We start from the raw sequence: 22152 nt of genomic DNA, 5'->3' as shown, positions 1-22152 counted from the left end.
CGAGTGGATTGGATGCGTGGGGAGGTAAGGGAGGGGAAGGGAGGGGACGGGAGGGGAGGGGTGGGGGTTTGTTTTGACGGGGAGGGGGGTGGCTGGGGTTGACGGGGGGAGGGTTGGCTGGGATGTGAGGCGAGACACAGCTGGTCGTCTGCCTTCCTCTCCGTGACTGTCCAGTGGAGGAGTCCACGAACACCAGCGCCCGGCATTTTTCCACATCCTGTCACACTCTCACGTCCTCATACATGCAAATAAACACGATCTCCTTCTACTGCATTATTATGAAAAAATAAATGCGCCATGGCTCAGGAAGAGAAAAATGGAAGGGCGAGAGAATAGAGGGAGGGAGACGTGGTCCAAGGGTGAAGAAGAATTTGCCTAACTCCCCCCACCCCACCCCATGACACGTCTCTCCCCATCCCCCCCACCAAAACCCCCCGACTTTCCTTCGAACCTCTCAAGAGGAAGGAGCGATACCGGCTTCTTCATCTCAGCTGAGGCGCTCCTACTCCTAAGGAACGTGGGGATGAATTAAACGCAACGAATAATCGAGAATTCGTTCTGATGTTGCCAGTACAAAAATGAGAGAATGTCGTATGCGATTGCTTTCGAACAAATGCAATGAATGCCATTTCCTTTTAGACTATCAACTGGATTATTTAGTATATAATATATGTGGCTCCACGTGGTTAGTCCCAACTTCATATTTTAAAAACATTTCTTCTCTATACACGTAGTTATTTGGAATTATAGTATATACAGATATGTAGGTATGTGAAATGAGTATGTATATACAGTGTATAGGTATTGGTATAAGTATGGAATACATAGTAAATTCAAGTAAGTTGGGCTAATGAAAAATTATAAATAACTTTATTGATTCTGTACAAAAATTACATATTTTGTGTATGTATTTTTGTAAAAAAAAAAAAAAAAAAAAAAAAAAAAAAAAAAAAAAAAAAATTTTAAAGTTTATTTTTTAATAAAAAGAAATATTCCTTAATTTCCATAAAACAATGAGGTATATTTTTCGACTTGCCAGTTGTCTCGATGTGCTGTCAACGATATTGGTATCGTAACCATCGTTACTTTTAGCTTGAAAAGCAACGAAAAACGTTGACGTCTAGTCTGCAATTATGATCACCAACATCATATATCGAAGATTTTGTCTCAAACAGATTTAAAGGAGTTAATTTTGTATCACAATAGTTTGGAAAGAATTTGAATAGCTTTATTTTTTTTATTTATTTACAAATGCTCAATGTACAATATGCATAGTCTCCAGTTACAATATTACTTGAAATTTCCTGTAACAATGTTCCTCAAATTGCTTACTGTTGGGCGTTGAAATTAATTCGCGGTTGCCAGAGTGAAACTGGTTGATGAACTTGAAGAGGCAAGGAAATCTGGATCAATAATCAAGTTGCTTGAGAGACAATCTCTGCCTGATGACACACCCAGTGTCTCTTGCGCGCGACGAAAGTAGAAGAAAATGCCTTCACAAGACGACCTGAAAGCAATCTGTAGCAAATTGCATTTGCCGTGAAGGCGATTGTTCATAATTGCAGCACGAATGATTTTAATGGGTCTGTCATTATAGAAGTGTTAGCAGAGACTAATCCCAAGATGAAGAACGTGATTAAAAATGTATTGGTGTGCAAAGGCAGTTTCTTCTGTATCTGTACATTTTATCCACTTCCGTTTAAATGAGAAATTTTCCCGCATAAACGGAAATGAAGGAATTTTTGCTTGTTCTAAAAGCTGAGATGATCTCAAGTTGCAGCAGTTACACAAGCCAACATTTGTTCCACTATCCTTTGAATTCTGTTGAAATGGACAATTTAATTTAGCCACACTGGTTCTAGTCATCTACGAAATAGAAGGCGTTTGCTTCAACAAAAAATTTTCTATATGTCTTTTTGTTTAGTTTTTTGTTTAATGTTAATGCTAACATCTGTTTAAAGTAAGGCATAACATTTGCACTAGCTCAAAATTATCATGATGCTTCTATGTTACACAAAGCATTTCACATTGATTTTTCTCTGTTATTTTTCCACTATGTTGTAACCATTAGCTGTATAAGGTTTTTATTTTCATAGTATTTTAATGCTGAGATGGTTGGTAATAAGATTATCTTTTATGTTTAATCCAAAGAAGTCACTCGAAGTGAACACATAGGTGGTTCTATTGGACTAAATTATCAACTGCTTTAACTCGCAAATCCTTGGGGTAAGCGTTGCGTTTTAAAAAACGTGTCTCGGTGGCTTCGTTAAACAACAACAGCAACAACTCAACAACAACAACAACATAACTAACTAATAATAATAATAATAATAATAATAATAATAATAATAATAATAATAATAATAATGGCATCAACTGTCCTTCCGCTACCTAATTCACCCAAGATACGACGGAAAAAAACAAAAATACCCATAAATTAAACCATTTTCGGTTTAGCATTGATCACACACACACACACACACTCCACACACACACACACACACATCATATATATATATATATATATATATATTATTATATAAATATATATGTTGTGTGTGTGTGTGTGTGTGTGTGTGTGTGTGTGAAGAGAGAGAGAGAGAGAGAGAGAGAGAGAGAGGAGCGAGAGGGGGAAGTTACAGAAAAAAAAAATTTTCCTTTGGATATCCAACATACCTTCCAGCTTTTTTCTCAGCTAAATAAAATATTCAAAACGTGCCGCAAAAAAAAAAAATTGGGGGGCTTTTCCACTTCCTTTTTACCGTGTGTCCCGTTGTTATTTTTCCCCGGCAAATATCACCTCAGAGGAAAGAGAAAAACGGTATTAAAAAAGATCACGAGTGACCTTTTGGCGAACTTTCCAAGTTTCTGGAGCAGTGCATGCATATACAAACAGCGAGAGAGAGAGAGAGAGAGAGAGAGAGAGAGAGAAATGGCCACAAGTGATCTCATGTTCCGGATAATATAGAGTCGTGAAGCATTATTCATATTTGCCATAAGGATCAATATACGCTGTATCCAGTTTTTTTTTTTATCTATCTGTTGAGATGGTCTGCATTCTGTAGGCCTAATTATCGATAGCATACTTAATGTGTGAAAGATTTAAATTATTTTAAAATGGAATTAACTGCACGATCGTTTCAAATCCACTAACTGTAATTTCTGTATTAGTCGTTTGCACTTTTTAAGGACGATTATATGGTTCTATTTTACTTAGTAAATTACTTAGTAAAGGGTTGGATGCATGGTAAACAAAATAGGGTGTTAATGTTCATGAAATCAATCTTCAAGACACACTTATAGAGAGAGAGAGAGAGAGAGAGAGAGAGAGAGAGAGAGAGAGAGAGAGAGAGAGAGAGGTGGGGTGAATGGGTACTAAGTATCTACGCTAGTGATTCAACGTTGCCTTCGTAGACTATATCTCTCCATTCACATGCGGCAGTATTGTTATCAATGAACCAAGTCTTATGAAAAAAAAGGCTGCCCTTTCAATGCACTGATTGCTTTAAAGGTGTTCCATTTCCTTGTTCGGACCTTAGAGGCAATCCTACAGAATTATTAATTTTATATTTTTTGGTCTGCGCTATTTACATTGTTTTCTGATTAACTTTGCGACCGTCTTTACATACTGAACAAGGCGGCTGGCAGTACAAATAAAATTTCTTATTTTAATTTTCTTATTTGTACTGCCATGGTCTGTTTTAATCTTTTTTTCAAACCATAACGAAGCCCTTCAAGTATAATGTATGAGTGATCATTGCCACTTTCTCTTCAGGTTTGTTGGAATAAATAAACGTAACAGAAATAAACACATTAATAAACTTGATAATGTCTTGAAGTTGAGTGATGGTATCCGAAGTCAGTACTGCTTGTCGCAGTAAACCTGAAAATAACGAGAGAGAGAGAGAGAGAGAGAGAGAGAGAGAGAGAGAGAGAGACTATTTTTAGTTCTGAAATGACGTCATACTTCGCAACCACATCTATATACCTTCATTAAAAAAATGGGACATGGACGGATGAGTGGTACAAGTTATTAACCTTTTTGATTTCAAATGGAAATCTGCTTTCCCGTACGTTTAAATTCCCAGTGTACTGAATATGAAATTTATTTAAAGAAAAAATTGAAAATCTATTTAGCAAAAAGTGCATTGATTTTGACTTCTATTTCTTTCTAACCAATAGTAATGGTAAATATTGTATGTATATTTAATTTTGTAACACCCTATGTATCATGTAATGACTGATATTTTTCTAATAAAAGATAAAAAAAGTGTACTGAATACTGCAGATTATTAAACCCTTAGGAACTTGCGTATACACTTGTGGACGATAATTACTCCCATTAAAACACTTATTGAAATTCGAAAAAAAGCTAAAACTTTAGCAAATATAGTTCAGTCTCCTTAACAACCTGTTATTCTCAATTTCAAGCATCATATGAAATAGGTTAAAAAACAATCACAATCCTGAATCGTTAAAATGAGACTGAAGCATTGGAAAACGGTGAATTAGACATCTACGTAAGCGTGACTGCATGCACATAGGCCAAGAGCCTCCTTAGTCTCAACCGGCTGTTTTAGCTCCATTAACTTTCTCGAATCCATCACCAAAGGTCGGTGACCACTTTCAACACTTGTTCTGAGGCCATCTTTCCGTGCTTCAGCGAAATATGCTTGAACTACGTCGTGTAAAAGGAAAGAAAAGAAGAGAGAGAGAAAAAAAACGACAAGAACAGCTCGAGTAGAAATAAAACTGAATTTGAGGGCCACACGTATCCGGCCAGCCATTTAATCTGGTTCCTCTCTCTCTCTGTTTGGCGGGAAATTACTGTCTGATCACATGACGGAAGAAAAAATGTTTTACAAGGTGAAATAGTGCGCTCGTGCATGAGAGAGAGAGAGAGAGAGAGAGAGAGGAGAGAGAGAGAGAGCATACCAACCTTTGGGGTGGCATGTGTACTCAGCATAGCAACAAAGCAGGCGCCATTGCCAGGAGTGGTGGTAGTACCAGTGGGAAGAGAATGAATAATCAAGTAGCTAGTTAAGTCCTTATTAGTTAGTGCTACCTTTGCTAATGGAGATAGCAGCAAACCCCTTACCGGCCGACGAACGGGTGATGTCGCCCTATAAGGAACGTAATATCGGACGTGGAAATAGTTATACGATTAAGGTCGTCTGGTAAACTACTGTCTAGCTTACACGGCGAAATCTCACGGGTTGCCAGTGATGTATCATGTGTCATTGATAATTCTTAATAGTTTTCATGGATAATTCCTAATAGTTTTCCTTCGCGAAACAGCAAAATCATACGTCAGACGCAGACGCGACAGGAATGCCCTCATAAAAACAAGCTTATTATCGTTCATCCACACACGATACAAGCACATGCCATCCAGGAGGAACATCCGTCGGCTGGGAGGAGCCTCGATCGGCCCACATCTAGGCTCACCCCACCCACGACACCCTCACTACCCTACCCTACCCACACCGCCCACCATCTCACAAAACCCAGAATACACACACACAACCTTTCTTCATGCACATTCGCTCCCTTCCTTCCCTAACCAAACCAAACTCCCCCAGTCGGTAAAGCGGCCGCCGCCAACCTCCTTTGTGACCCCGAGGGAGAGCAGCCGGCGAAATCCTCCTCCTCTCTCGCTCTCCAACACACCGTTGTTGCCTCCGCCGCCGCCGCAGCTTATTCACTCCCTCCCTCCCTCCCAGAGTCCCTCTCCCTGGCTATGTATTGTATACCTGCCCTGGTGCATCTCACTGCTCATGTGGGTGGTTGGGACTAGGGAGTTTCTCTTCTTCAGCTTGGAGACTTGGAGTGTCAGTCAAGTTATAGTTCGCTAAGCGATATCTATGCTCTAAATCACGGTGGAAGTTGATGCATAACCTAACCCAAAGGCTAACGATGTTTATTGTAGTAGAATTTCAGACTGTTACGGATTTTAGTCTCATTAAAAAGACTAGGGGAATCTGACTAATAATAGCTGAAGATTATCACTTGTTAATCATTACTGGAAGTTACCCAAGGGTTTATGTTTGCTTAGGTCCGACTTTTTCTGAAATTAAATGGAGAAAACTAGTCAGTAGGTCCATATTCCGGAAGAGAAAGCAACACGGTGTGATCAAAATTTCTATTTAAAGGCAAGTAACAATTGCGGCACGTTGCAAGCATTCCATAGACTCATGTTCTAAAAACAATAACATTAAAAATTAGCAAATATTGCAATGGACGAACTAAATCAACCTTCCATGAAATAGTATGGCAATGTATAAAAAATATTTACAAACATAAATACAATGAGCATAATATTAAAAATGAGCAAATATTGCAATAGACGGGCTAAATCAACCTTCCATGAAATAGTATGACTGTATAAAAAATATATACAAACATACATACAATGAGCATAATGGTAACAAAATGAGCAAATATTGCAATGGACGAGCTAAATCAATCTTCCATAGAATAGTATGGCAATGTATAAAAATGTATAAACATAAATACAATGAGCATAATCATGTTATTTGTGTAGACAGAGCTTTCATCTGGTTAGTACAAGAACTTCACTCAGTCCTACCCTTTTTATGATAAACTGCGTGAATGTCTACATTATACTTCAACGCCTTAGTCAGAAGTTTTGATAGGCTCGCGTGGGCGTCTTCCATGCCTGGCTGTTCTCGTCTACTGAGCCTTTTCAGGGTCTTACGACCTTCTTGCCCTCTTTGGGATGGTCGGGTGGGTTCCGAAAATACTGTTGGTGTGACAAGGTCAAAGGTCACTAACACCCCATCATTTAAGTGCTTGACAGGAGCTGACTTAGCTTTTCTCTTAATTGTGATTATGAGTTCGGTCTAGCTGCGGATTTGGATATAAATGAGAGAGAGAGAGAGAGGCAATTAGTCAGTTTTGCCTGATTATCAAAATTCTTTAAGTTTGTCGTAAAGCATATTGTTGGTTACTTACAGTGTTCCACACAACTGTGTATTCTTGTACTTTTAGCATGAAAAATTTGTGAGGCCACTGGTTCACAGGTGAAATATGTACTACTGAAGATGAATATATACTGTATTTATCAGTAGTCTTTAACACTAACTGGCATCAGCATATACTTTTTACTGCATATATAATATTCAAATATATATATGAAAACTTATATATTAATACCTAAAAGTCGTGCATAGCTGTTACTTCTTCTTCTTCCTAGCTTAAACCCATTTTTATATGGGGTCCGCCATTACGAATGATCGTCTCCATCGATTTCTGTCCTTGTGCCTCGTTCTCATTTATACTTTCAATTCCATATCTTCCCTTACACAATCACGCCATCTCTTTCTTGGTCTTCCCTTCTTCCTTCTACCCTGCACTTCCATTTCCATCGTATGTCTTCCAACATGACGTTCCTCCCTTCGTAACAGGTGTCCATACCATCGAAGCCTTCCTTCCTGTATTTTCTTCGATATTTCAGCTACCTTTGTTGATCCTCTTATATACTCATTTCTAATCCTATCTTCCCTTGTTACTCCCGACATCCATCTCAACATTCTCATTTCTACTACATCCATCTTCTTCTCCTCTGTTTTCCTCATACTTGCCGTTTCTGTTCCATATAACATTGCTGGTCTGACCACCGTCCTATGGAACTTTCCTTTCAATTTCAGAGGGACCTTCTTGTCACAGAGGACCCCTGATGCAGACCTCCAGTTATTCCATCCTGCCTGAATTCGGTGTCTCACCTCTTGGTCCATGCTTCCACTATCCTCCAATACGGACCCTAAGTACTTGAACTTCTGTACTTTCTTTATTTCTTCCCCACCCAATCTTTATGCTACTTCACCGTCCTCAGTAATACTAGACACATATATTCGGTTTTGTGATCTGCTTATTCTCATTCCTCTCTCCTCAAGTGCTGCTCTCCACCTCTCCAACCTCCCCTCCACTCCTCCTTCCCCTCTGAACACAACACAATGTCATCCGCGTTATAATATGCACCATGGCACTGCTTCTCTAACATCCCTGTCATTACATCCATCACGATGTTGAAGATGAATGGGCTAAGTGCTGACCCCTGGTTGTAATCCAACTCCTATCTCAAATCCTCCGTCTCCACCAACACTACTCCTCACTCTAGTATACACATTCCTGTACATCTCCTGAATAATTCTGACATACTTTTCCGGCACCATCTTCTCCCTCAAACATCTCCATATTTCTTGCCTTGGCACTCTGTCATAGGCCTTTTCAAGGTCTATGAATACCAGATGCAGGTCTCGTTTTTCTCTGAATTTCTCCATTAGCTGCCTTATGCAAAATATTCCATCCGTTGTGCCGCTTCCCTTCATAAATCCTAACTGTTCCTTCCCTATTCTAACTTCCTCTCTCAGCCTGCTATCTATGATTCTTTCCTTTCAAAATCTTCAACGTGTGAGACATTAGTTTTATACCTCTATAATTACTGCATTCCTGGACATCACCTTTACCTTTAAATATAGGTATCAATATGCTTTCGTTCCGCCATTCTTCTGGTATCTTTTCCTGTTCGAATATTTTTACCATCAGATCATACAAGATGTCTACCCCTTCCTCTCCTAAGGCTTTCCAAACTTCGACTGGGATTAAGTCAGGTCCTGTTGCCTTCCCATTTCTCATTCTTTTTAAGGCTCGTATCACTTCATCCCTAGATATCCCCATTACCATTCCCATGTTTACTTGTCCATCCTCTCTTACAAGTCTTTCATTTTCTTCATTTAGCAGTTGTTCGAAATACTCTTTCCATCTTTCAGGATGTCTTCTTCCTTTTTTACGACCGTACCATTCCTATCTTTCATTTGCTTAATATGGGTGATGTCCTTTGTTCTTTTATTTCTTACTTTTGACAGTTTGAGCATCTTACTCAACCCTTCCTTGGTTTCCAGTTCATTATAAACCTCATTCATATGCCCTTGCCTTGCTTGAGCTACCACCCTTTTTACTTCTTTGTTTCTTTCTCTTAATCTTTCTCTGTCCTCCTGCAGCTGTGACTCTTCAAATCTCTTCTTTGCCTCCCTTTTACCTTTCACCACTTCCCCCACCTCTTCTTCCCACCACCAGCTCGTCCTTTTCCTCCCATACTATTCAGATGTTTTCCCCTAGTATCTCCTTTCCATGTCTTCTAATCACTGATGCATTCTGCCTCCACCATTCTCACATCTTCAATTCCAGATCAACCTCCCAGCACTCTTCTCCTGAACTCTCTCTTCTTATCATTATCCCTCCCCTCCCTAACAATTTATACCACTTGATTTTCTTTACCCCATTGCGTTTTCGTTTTCTTTCTCTTTTCATCTTTAAATCCATACAAGGACCTATGTTGGGGGGCCACGTGGTCACCTGGGATAACTTTTACATTCTCTAACTTCCACCAGCCTTGATCTATTGTAAAGGAGGTAATCTATTTGTGTGCATCTACCGCCACTCCTGTATGTTATCAAGTGCTCCTCTTCTTTTTGAAGAATGTGTTCACTATTGCCATATCAAAGGACACGCAAAGTCTACTATACTCTCTCTTCTTCTCTCTCCCCAATCCCATGTCCTCCATGCACGCGTTCAATTACATCCTTTTCATTTCCGACATGTCCATTAAAGTCTGCCCCCACTACAGTCCTCTCCTGCTCTTCCAGTTCTTGCGTTACCTCACTCATTTCGTTCCAAAAACGGCTCTTTTCTTCCTCTGTGCAGCCCACTTGTGGAGCATAAGCGCTAATGATGTTCATTGTTTCCCCTCCATAACATATCTTCACTCTCATAAGCGGTCATTCTTTCTACTCACTTCCGTCACTGCATTCTTCATTTCCCCCGACAACACTACTCCAACGCCATTCCTACCCTGCTCATTTGCTCCACTATAGATTACTTGTAGCCATCCCCCAGTTCTTTAGCTTTATTACCCTTCCATCGAGTTTCTGCACACACAAAATATCCACTCTCTTTATCCTCATTAACTCTGCCAACTCTCTTCCTCTTCCTGTCATAGACCAATATTGAGCTGCCTATTCTGATCACATTTAGAGCTCGCTTCTTTAGCTGCACTCCCGCTCATGATGCAGTAGCCCTCGCCTTGTCACAGAGTTAGGGCGATGTGTCTGTGCGTCGTTTACGGAGTACGCCCTAGCCCTATTCTCATCAATATCACGACTCATTCCATTGGTTTTGGCGTGGGTTTTTACAGTCGGATGCCCTTCCTGACAACCAACCCTCCCTATTTATCCGGCTTGGACCGGCACCCATTGATGGCTGGCTTGCCCCCACAGGAGGCTTGTTACATTAAAGACATTAAAAGGTAAGTTGCTCACTCTTCTAAAATCAAAATAGCATAAAAATTGACTTATAGAATTTTATTATTACAGAAATACAAAATTAGAGCGACACAACAAGCCGGCGAATATGTGATTAGGACACATCAGCAATACTTTCACAAAACTTGAGTAAATGCACATGAGCGGAGTGTGTGGTTCTGTGAACATTGTTTAATGGCTCGAGCAAGGCCACTGCTCTAGCTTTCCTTGCTTGGGGAAGAATCACCAGCGTTATGCGGAATGTCGCAAGCGAGCTCGTTAAAAATCTCGGCGATTCTTATTCTGGCTTGGAGGAACGAGTGCCGCGGCAAACTGTCCATTATCGGCGCAAACGATAACAGAAATGCCTTGTTGCCATATTTATCGGAGTTGGTCCCTGCGTTTTGCAGAGGCGCGCTTTCAGACTGTAGCACTACACTGTCTGTCAGAGCCAGAGGTTCGATGCTCTTCTTAACCTCTTCCTCCTGCTCCTGTCTCCTGGTTCTTCTTCTCTTCCGGAAGCTTCCTCTGCCACCAGCTGCTGGGACCGGAGTCTGTTCAGGAGTCTTCTGTCTCTTTTTGACGTCACGTTGATCCTCGGCTTCTTCCGTCGGCGTGGCATGACAGGAGGAAGGCTCCTTTATGGCTGGGACGATGCGCGATGTTTTGTCTTCATTGCTTTTCAGGTGTGGCAGCAAAAATAGGAGTCGGTCGTAGTAGAGGTATTTCTTCTTCTTCTTCCTACTTGGCATTCCTAGCTCAGTCATCTTGGCTAATTTTGTGTCTTTCACAAAGTTATCTCTGACTGCCTTCCATTTCTTCATGAGTTCTCTGCCTGAAACAGATCAATGGCATTAGTGAGTTCCGAGGGTACTTTTAAACATAAGTAGGTCTTATCCTATGCAAAATGTTATATTAGTATACTGTCAACATAATGTACACTAACAATATTATACCAGGATGCTATTAAAATATATATGAAAGGGTAAACAAACATTGCAAGATATCTGTGATGTAATGTACCCTCAAGCAATGCGTACCCTGGACAAGGGAAAGGCAAAATGAATATGAAGAGAATACCCACTTCCCAAACACAAGACTGGCATCAGTGGCATGTGTGTATTCAGTGCCCACATGATACAGGGTCACAATGCTACAACTTCTAGAAATTTTACTCTGTTGTTTTATTGATTCACTGGACGCTAAGTTCTGTTTTACAGGTGGTGTTTTGAAAAGTGGTCTTGCAGACATTTTGATATTATTGAGAAAACTTTGCCTCGTGACATTGAAGAGACAGGATTCATGAAAGGGCGTTCAAATCGGATTCTCTTTGTATGATTACTTCAGTGGTCTGGGGACCATACACTAGCAAAGGAGAAATCTCTTCTACCTTTAAGACTTTAAGATTTCTAAGCAATTTTCTACTGATAACTTCCCAGAAAAGACAAAGCAACGATTACTTCCCATTTCATATTTAACTGCTAAATCCTAATGCTTCCAAATAGCGCACTCTTTTCACCAGCCTGTTATTCTTTATCCTTTTTACTTGATCAAACTACCTCTCATCACTGATCCATTCTCTCACCTATGATAACCCTGTGGTCGCATCTTCTACACAGCTCTATACATCCCCCGTAGTGGGCTAGTGCCGTCCGCGTACCATTTGCGGTGCAATGTAGGCATTGCTTAAGGTTCTTTGCAGAGTCCCTTCGGCTCCTAGCTGCAACCCCCTTTCATTCTTTTTACCGTACCTCCGTTCATAGTCTCTTTTTTCCATCTTGCTATGCACCCTCTCCTAACAATTAATGCACAGTGAACTGCGAGGTTTTCCTCCTGTTACACCTTTCAGGCCTTTCTGCTGTCAATTTCAGTTTCAGCGCTGAATGTCTTCACAAGTCCCAGCGCTTTCCACAAACATCAGACTTGCTAATCCTTTCTCAGTGATATAATTCAGCATATTCCCACAATTCCCATTCTCAAACCAGGAGTGCTTAATGTGTAGGCGTATAAGTGTTAGAAACACACACACACACACACACACACGCACACACACACACACACACACACACACATATATATGAGCAAAGTGATGATGGTAATATGAGAGAAGTTACAGAATCAGCAAAGCAAGAAATGTAGCAACGTGTTTGCAAAGATTGAGAAGACTGGAAAGACTCAGAGTTGTCTTGGAGGGGATGGGGGGGGGGGGGGGGGGGCGCCAAAGTAACGCATGTATGAAGGCATTATTGAGATAATTGTCATCCATTAAGAAGTAAAGCATGGCTATTGATTCCAGACGAAAGCAGATTATGTTAAAGCTGTAGAGGAACTGATGGGGGTTAAAAATGTCGAAATACATAGAAAGTATCTTCAGGTGGGTCCAGTCATGTGGAAAGGATGGATGGTGATAAGTTGGTGGAACGTGTATCATTCAGGGGTGTGAGGGGAAGGAGAAGATGGCGTAGAAATTTTCCTGTTAAAACAGGATACGTCTCGAGTATAAAAGGCCCATCTAAACGCTGGTTTAAACCTAAGGACTAGTATACTTTCAGTGGGCTAAATTCCACCCTCTTGCCTAAGGGTGGAAGTTAGTCCACCGAAATATAGTCCTTAAGTTTAAAACAGTGTTTTAAGTACTCGATATATATATTATATATATATATATATATATAGTTATATACTATTATATATATATATTTATTATGTAATATATTAATATATATTATATAGTATTAATATATATATATTATTATTATATATATATGTATATATTAATATATACATGCATTAATTTGGATTATATTATACATATACATTATATATATATATATCTTTTATTATATATATATTATATATATTATATGTACATATATTATATATGGGTATGAATTTTTATACATCATCGTGATTCATATGCATACATCGAGATACAAATGTCCTTTAATATATATTAATTATATACAAGGTAGCCTCACTCGTTGGCCGAGTCGATAATGTCACTGGAGTCCTGATTTCTCTCAGCCCACTTGGCACTGGTTCGAACCCACGAGAGGACGAAATTATTAAAAAATTCCCCTTCGGTTAACATATGTGAAAATATATAATTCGAGGTAGAGCGAATTGGATATTAAAGGACGTTTGCAGCTCGATGTATATATATGTATATATACATGTATATAATCACAACCTATTTTTGGGTAGATGCTAACTTATTCTATTAATATAACCATTACAGTCCTGAGTAGTATTTGCCCATAATAACTTCAAATCATTTTAAATAAATCTAATACTGTCTTAATTTCATTCTTAGCAAGAGTTGTGTCAGTGAACGACAGTCATCTCGCTGAGTATGCTCGACATACCAGTGTTGAACTGTCAAAGAAAAAAAAAATGTAATTTATGAGACTAGACTTGCCTTGACGCTCTTGCTCTTCGGGCGTCATATCCTGCCATTCCTCGAACATCGCCTCTCCGACCTCATTCCAGCATCTCACTCTAGTTTGTTTGTTGCTGTAGTCCTCCGACTGCACGTCGTAAAGACCTGGTCGCTGTTCAACCTCTTGTATGAATTTCATCGTGTCAAACATCGTTGAGATAGAGAATGTTTCCGCGCGACTCGAGAACATTTCAACACGCGCGTACGTACGCACATACACACACACACACACACACACAGCCGCCCAGAGCGCGGCGTTGGAACTGCTGGCCGCCGTGAAATCGCTCTCCGTCCGCCGTTGAGCAGGCGGTAGCAACGCCTCCGGATGCGTTCAAAGTGCCAGACGCACGGCTAGCGCCACTATACACGCGGCAGAAACGCCCGTTGGTCCGGAGCATTGCTCCGTCCGCCAGTGCACTGCAGCGTCATAAACGGCCCCGTTTTGAAGCACTCGCGCTAAATAACCTTTGAAATCTCTTTCTTAAGAATGCCTCTAGAAGCCTTACGTCGCTTGTAATCCTATAATGACAAGATCCGTCGCGCAGTACTGGCGTCATCCAGTACATCTATAGTCTTATTTCATTGCATCTTTCTACTCACCAACGTAGGATCTTTAGATATACGTATGTGACATTATGCACAATCATAATAACTATAATTCTAGTTACGAAAGGTTGAGACCTTCTTATAATTAACGGCGTTGCCACGTTTACCATTCTAAAAGGTACTACAGTTTCAGGATTAACCTCGAGGTAAGGTTAATCCTGAGAATGGACAGTTTTTTTTTATCTTTTATTAGAAAAATATCAGTATTACATAATACGTAGGGTGATACAAAATATTACAAAATTAAATATACATGCAATATTTACAATTACTATTGGTTAGAAAGAATTAGAAGCCAGAATCAATGTACTTTTTGCTAAATAGATTTTCAATTTTTTCTATAAATGAATTTCTTTTAGCAAAGGCACAAGTTTCTTCTTTTGCATATTTGTTTTTCCTACTAATCCAGACTGCATATTTATAGCCAACGATCATTATTATAGCACTATTCCGGTCTTTTTTTAGTATTATTTTACTGCTGCCATCGTTTTAAGAAATGTATGTAAGCGTATACGTACAGTATGATAATCATGTTTTGTTTCATTGTAGGTGAATGATAACGCATCTGGGTATGACATGCGAATAAAAGTTATCTTAATCATTTCTTCCATGTGAATTACACGATTTTTTTTTATCTTTTATAAGAGAAAATATACAATATTTTACAATTTTAACAGAATTACGTACAGAATTTTATCCGATGAGAGTAGTTTTGTCTTTCTTGTAAAATACATAACCAGCTTAGATTCTACACATCATTTTTTATATATTTTAATTACTACATACTTGAATTTACTATGCATATACATACATATTCGAGATAGCATGAAAAATCGATGTGGGCAGCCACTAAACCTTGGCTTGTTGTGGTGGGGGGGTGGGGGGGGGGGGGGGTGAGGAGCAGGAGGGGATAACAGTTAATACATGGCAGCGGTACTGACAGGCTTTCTTGTAAGTTTTTCTTGAGCATACAAATAGTTATAATGGCTCAGTGATCTCGCAATTTCATGAGTATTGTGCCATTTTTAGAGCAAAAATGTAAAATCTCATTGAGTCTGTCATCCTTGATGATGTATATACGAATCCAGGTAAAAAAAAAAAAGTCACATTAATCTTTTCTATATATTGGACCCCCAAGGTTTTTTTTTTTTATCTTTTATTAGAAAAAAATATCACATTCATTACATAATAATAGGGTGTTATAAAATATCACAAAATTAAATATACATGCAATATTTACAGATTACGATGGGTTAGAAAGAATTAGAAGTCAGTTTTTCTTTATATAAATCTCTTAACAACCACCTGTCATGATTTAGTTTACTTTTTCTAAGGCACACGTTTCTTCTTTTGTGTATTTGTTTTTCTTACTAATCCAAGGGATTTAACCCGGTATGTATCCATTTGCTGTGTTTAGTACAAGATCGCCCCCCTCCCCTTTTTTTTTTTACCCGGTATTTATCCACCTTTCAGTACAAGCGTGTTGGGGATGACCGTAAAAACTTAAGCACAAGTTTGTAAATATATTGTGAATTTTTCCCCGTGACCTTTTTTCCTATGACTTTTTTCCTAGCCAAAATTGTGACTTTTTTCCTGTGACTTTTTTCCTAGCCAAAATTGTGACTGAGTCTGCCTCCAGCACCCGCAGGGGTAAGACGTGTTCTCATGACTGCTTAGTATCCGAGGAAAGTAGCCCGTGAGGTTTTTCAAAATCTTTCCTCGATTCTAGGTCATCGGCATCGTTCTGGCCTCTCTTTCAGTGCCGCCATAGCTAGGTTTATGTGTCACCCTTCTTTGTGGCAAACTTCAAGAAGTAAATACCATGATTCAAAATGAAGATTAAGATACAAGACAATAGTCCCAAACCGCACGACGAGCCAAGTAGACGGCTCAAGATATGGCAGTGCATAGGCGCCATCCAGGCTAGAGTCCAAAGAGTAATCCACGCCAACACAGGATTCTTTGTCAATGTTCACGTAGATGATTCAGAAAAGATTCTTAATTCAGAGAACAGGACAATTTTTCGAAATGAAGAGTTTGAAGTAATAGACTCCCCAGAATATAATACCATGAAAACTATAGTAGCAAAATACCTAGACGCTACAACGGCAGAATACGGAGAAAACGACCTTAACGACAGCATTGAGAGGAAAAACGAATGGGCCGCAGTGGATGAGGTGATAAAAATCCAAAACAATTCCCACGTCATGAAAATAAAGTTTGAAACACCGAAGATGGCAAAGAGAGCTATGGAAAGAGGATTATTTATAGCCTACCAATACATTCCAAGTCAACATATTGAAGAGGATATATTTGTAAATTTGTCATTTTGCTACAGATGTTACTCTTATGAGCATCTGTACAAGGAATTCCCTAAAGATAAAAACTATAAAATATGCTCTGAATGTTCATCACATGATCATACATACAGAGAATGTAAAGAAAATACAAAAAAAATGTGTTAACTGCAATCAGCCACATAGAACTTTAGCAGCGAAATGCCCAGTGAGGAAGGCTCTAATAAAAAGAAAAATTCAAGAGATCAAAGCAAACAGATATGCAACATCCACTACAAACAAGGGTACAAGTTACGCCAAAGTTACAGCCTCCATTACGGGAAATTGCCAGGCTAATGCAAATAACATGCAGAATAATATAAGTAGAATACAAGAAGAGACAAAAATCACGATTATAACAAATTTAGCAATAAAACTGGGGCTGCGCCAAGAAGGATTCTACCCCTCAGTAATAAACAACATATTAGCAGATAACAATTTATCCACAATACACCTCTCTGAAGAAACAGTAAATATGATAGCAAGCACCATGAAAAGGAACAAAAGACAAGAAAATCGTACAAACAAACCAGAAGATTTACAAGCAATTCAGGATACACAACAGGATATGCAAGACTGCACACAATATGAAGAAAACACAGCAGAGAGCTCAGAAGACGACTCCTCATCAGATGAAGACTTTATACCCGGGAATGAGCCCAATTCGGACTCGAACTCACCAATCCTTCCCTCAGGACGCAGAAGTAATCTACAAGAAACGCAGCATCAATTAACAGAAGAAATACAAGCCTCACTACTAAGCTTCTCGGATTTCTCCAGTTCTCCCATTTCACAAAATCCACAGGGATCAACTTCAGCATCAAAAAATACTACGCCAGTAGCCAAGAATACAAGAAAACGGAAAAATGAAAGAAAAAGAACACAATTATTAGACCACTGTAACTCAAATGGACTCAACTCTGCGAAGAATTAAAATAATTCAACACAACGTGAAATCTTGGAAAACAAAGAAATTTGAATTATACAATATATTTATATAGAGAAGAAGACCCCGACATAATATTAATCAATGAGCATGGTATGAAACGAAATGAAACTATGAAAATGTTTGGATATAATACATATACGCAAAACTTTGCTGATGAACCCTTTGCAGGAATAGCAATAGCAATCAGGAATAATATTAGACATAAGATAATAGACGATTTCCAAGACGACTTTTTAGCAGTCCAAATTCAAACTAACAAAGGACCAATAGTGATCGCTACAGCTTACAAGCCACCAAGAAGGCATTATTTCCCGCTACCAGATGTAATGAAGTTAATGAACAGGAGGGAACCTACCTATCTCATTGCAGATTTAAATGCCAGACACCAACTATTTGGATACAGGCAATCTAATTACACTGGTAAAGAAATTGTCACATTAATAAATAAAAAGTATATCATACACTTAGGACCTGATTTTGATACTTTCGTAGCAAATAACAGAAAAGGAAAGCCAGATATAATATTAGGAAATAATAAAATTCACCTCAATATTGCCATTACAAGAGGGCCAGCAACCTCCTCCGATCATATACCAATGGTAATTACATTGTCAACAAATCCAATAATGATTCCATCCTTAGAAATACCAAATATAAAAAGAGCAAGCTGGGAAGGCTTCAAAAATGAAATAGAAAGAAAAATTAGTAGACAACCAACAAAAAATTCAAATGAAATAGAAATAACAAAAGAAATAGTTGACGAAGAACTTGAAGAATGGTATAAAAATATAGAGGAAGCTATAAAAAATCATATACCCATAACTAAATTCACAACACTTCCACACCCTATTAGTAGTGATAAGTTAAAATTGATTCAATGGCACTACAACAATATCCAAAACACAGTACTTATAACAGGTTGGAACAGCACATGAATGAGAACATATGTATCATTACAAGAGCAGATAGTACAAGAAAACTCAAGATTATATCATCAAAATTGGGAAGACTTAATAAAAAATACACAAATACAGTACAATAACCCAAAACATTTCTGGAACTCCGTTGCAAGACTGATGGGAAGCAAAACTAATACATCGCCATACATAAAGCATAGGAATGAGAAAATATATGATGACCAAGAGAAAGAAGTACTGCACAAGACCTACTGGCAGGAAATATTCCAGATAACGCAGGAGGATAACCAAAATTTCGACAACCAACATGAGACAATAGTCAATGAATTTATTGAACAACATAGACACAGAACGAATCCGCATCATGCAGCTGACATAAGCAGACTCAATGAAGACTGCCCTCTGACAAGGACAATAGAATTATGGGAAATCAAAATAATAATAAAAAATTTAAACACAAGGCACCAGGAAGAAGTGGAATTAACAAGGTCATAATTCAAAATTTACCAGATATTGCACTTGAAAAATTAAGAGAAATATACAATTGGGCTCTCTCAATGGGATATTTTCCCATTATATTCAAGAATGCAATAATGATTTTGATACCCAAACCAGGAAAAGATACGTACCAGGTAGAGAATTTTAGACCAATATCCTTACCATAAATACCTGGCAAAATATTTGAAAAAAAAATAAACAACAGACTAGTGTTGTTCCTAGAAGGTAATCAGCTACACAATAAAAATCAATATGGATTTAGAAAAGGAAGAGGAACCCAGATTGCAATAGCAACAATATATGAGAGCATTGCACTGTCACAAAGAAGAAGATACCTATGCAACCTAGTATATGTAGAGATATAACCAAGGCATTTGACAAAGTATGAATACAAGGTCTTCAATACAAAATATTACATCTCAACCTTCCAGGCATTTTTGAGAAAATACTATGCAACTTCATCAAAGATCGAACACAGCAGCAATAAAGTCACAAAATTACATAGGGAATCCATTCCCGTTACTAAGTGGAGTCCCACAAGGATCTGTACTCAGTCCAACATTATTCATATTATATACATCAGATGTGACTCCACCACCAGAGTACTGTACTGATGTCTGCTTTGCAGATGATATAACTCAAATAGTTATACACCCAGAAAAACGTACAAGGAGAAGGGACCCAAATCTGAAAAGACAAGTAGCACAAAAAACATTAAACCAAATTGAAAGAATAAATCAATTTGAAAAGAAGTGTAAGATAAAGACAAATAAATCCAAATTCCAACTAATATCGGTATCTGCATACAAACCTGCACAAATAACGTTAGACCAACAACCAATGAATTTTACCAAAAGTACAAGAATACTAGGAATGCAATTCGGACAAAGAGGAATATCAAGACATGTGAGAGAAAGGCTAAGGATAGCAAGAACACAAAATACAAAGCTGAAAAGGTTTAGGAATATGAACACAACTATCAAAATCCATTTCTACAAAAGCCTAATCAGACCAATAATGGAATATCCACCAGTACCCACGTGCTTAGCATCGACTTCCAATATAAGTGCATTACAAAAATTCCAAAATAAGATACTAAGGTCTGCAGTGAGAAACAATCAAGAAGATGACGATCTGAATATAGAACAAATACATAAAAAATACAAAGTAGAACCAATTAATCAGAGATTATACAGACTGGCAACCAATATATGGCGGAAACTACTATGAAATTCAGGGCCTCTGTAACACGGTTTTTGGGATTTTGCTCCTTATCAAAGCATCGGATGTAGCTGAAAGTTGACATATGTATATTTTACAACTACACACAAATTTTGTCAGCATTATCAATAACCTAAACCCGATAGTTTTAATTTTTATAGAGTAAAACTTATCTAGCCGACGCCATAGCCAATGATTGCGAGCCAAGAGTCGAAAAACATTCATTACGTAAGCAAGCAAGGTAAACATCGTTTTACGAAATGTTGCCCCGCCCATCCACCAGACAGAAACCCATTCACCTTATTCCATCGGCTTTGAAACCCAGAGTAGTCAAGAATGGCTAACAGGATTTGGAATTGTCCCCGTGGTTGCAAAACTGCATTTGTGTTACGACTTGCAACTTTATACAGTCAAGAGAAAGCCTGTGGCCATACTTACATTAGCCTGAATTGGTAATGATTCAGTTTCTAGTTTAAATCCAATGTTTATGGTCTGATTTGTATTTAGTGTAACGTGATTATAATATTTGTAATGTCATTCAGGATTTTGAACATTTCCATTAACTATTCACTATGCCACCAAGAGAGAGAAAGAGAGAGATTGTATGTAAACAGTCTTTATATAAGTATTTTTGTTAAAATAAGATTTTTATCCAAAGTAAATACAAGCTTATATGTGCTAAAATCTCCAGCAGGCCAACGGATCATCCGATATAATTTTTTTCTTCTTCTTTAGTCAGTACGACCATGTTGGATATAAAAACTTTATGAATGGCGGAACGATACATAGATGTGGGTGGGGTATCTGTGCTAGCGTAGTAATACTACTGTAGCAGTAGTGCCGCAAAATTAGTAATAGCAGCAATATACATGAATTAAACGTTTAGGCCAACTGCTGGGATCCTTGAGGATCATTTAGCACTTCTTACAAGTACCCGAGAAATGAGTTTTTATAGCCAGAATTTAGATTTTCTAATACAACAATGTCCATGATATCCTTCAGTGTTATCCTGAATTATAACGAGGCCAAAGTGGGTGGAACCTCATGAAGTTATCATTCTGACGATAATTATTGGTGAAGGTTTAAAGCCAAAATACGGTACCGGCTATTTTTTTTTCTAGTAAATAGGTAGATAGCCGATAAATAAAAATTACTTGACATTGGATACAGCAGTTATCAAATCAAGCTTGTCTACTATGTCTTTGAAAATTACCAACTATTCCCTACATCTTGTCAATCTGATTGTGACCAATAAAGTAGATTATAATTTCTTAGGAAACTTATTTTGGGAGTTAGACTAATAATCGAAGTGTTTTTGTATTTATTAACATATTTTGTTGGTTTGTTCATTATGACAATTATCAGTGGAGAGGATTCAGAGTTCATAAAGGTGTACTGCTTTGCTTGTATTTATATTTTGTTGTCATTGTTGCCAGAGGTATAGCTTTCGTTACGGATAGCCAATCATCCATCGAGAAAGAGGGAAGAAATGCTGTCATAAGTTACGTAACGAGTGCGTTCGAAACCTTATCTCTGAGTAAGTTGGCCCGTCTTCGAAAAAAGTCACTTTTACATTATAAGTACCAAATTTATTCAACCTACGTAATGCAGAATACAGTCAAAATTTATGTGTAGATATAATGTGTATTCTGAATAAGCGTTATATCTATGAAATGCATAGATAAAACGTTATTGCCAAAAAACCGTGTTACAGAAGCCCTGAATCTCATAGTAGTTCAATACAATAGTGAATTAGCAGAAGAATCAGAAGCAGAAGAGAGAAACCTTGACCCAAACAACACAGACCACAGATGGTGGTGGAGAGTATCTTCATATATTCATCGCGATGAACCTCGACCATTATACT

This window comes from Macrobrachium nipponense, chromosome 43 (genome assembly GCF_015104395.2).
Source record: "Macrobrachium nipponense isolate FS-2020 chromosome 43, ASM1510439v2, whole genome shotgun sequence".
Classification (NCBI taxonomy): domain Eukaryota; kingdom Metazoa; phylum Arthropoda; class Malacostraca; order Decapoda; family Palaemonidae; genus Macrobrachium; species Macrobrachium nipponense.
Note: the sequence above shows the minus strand (reverse complement) of the source record.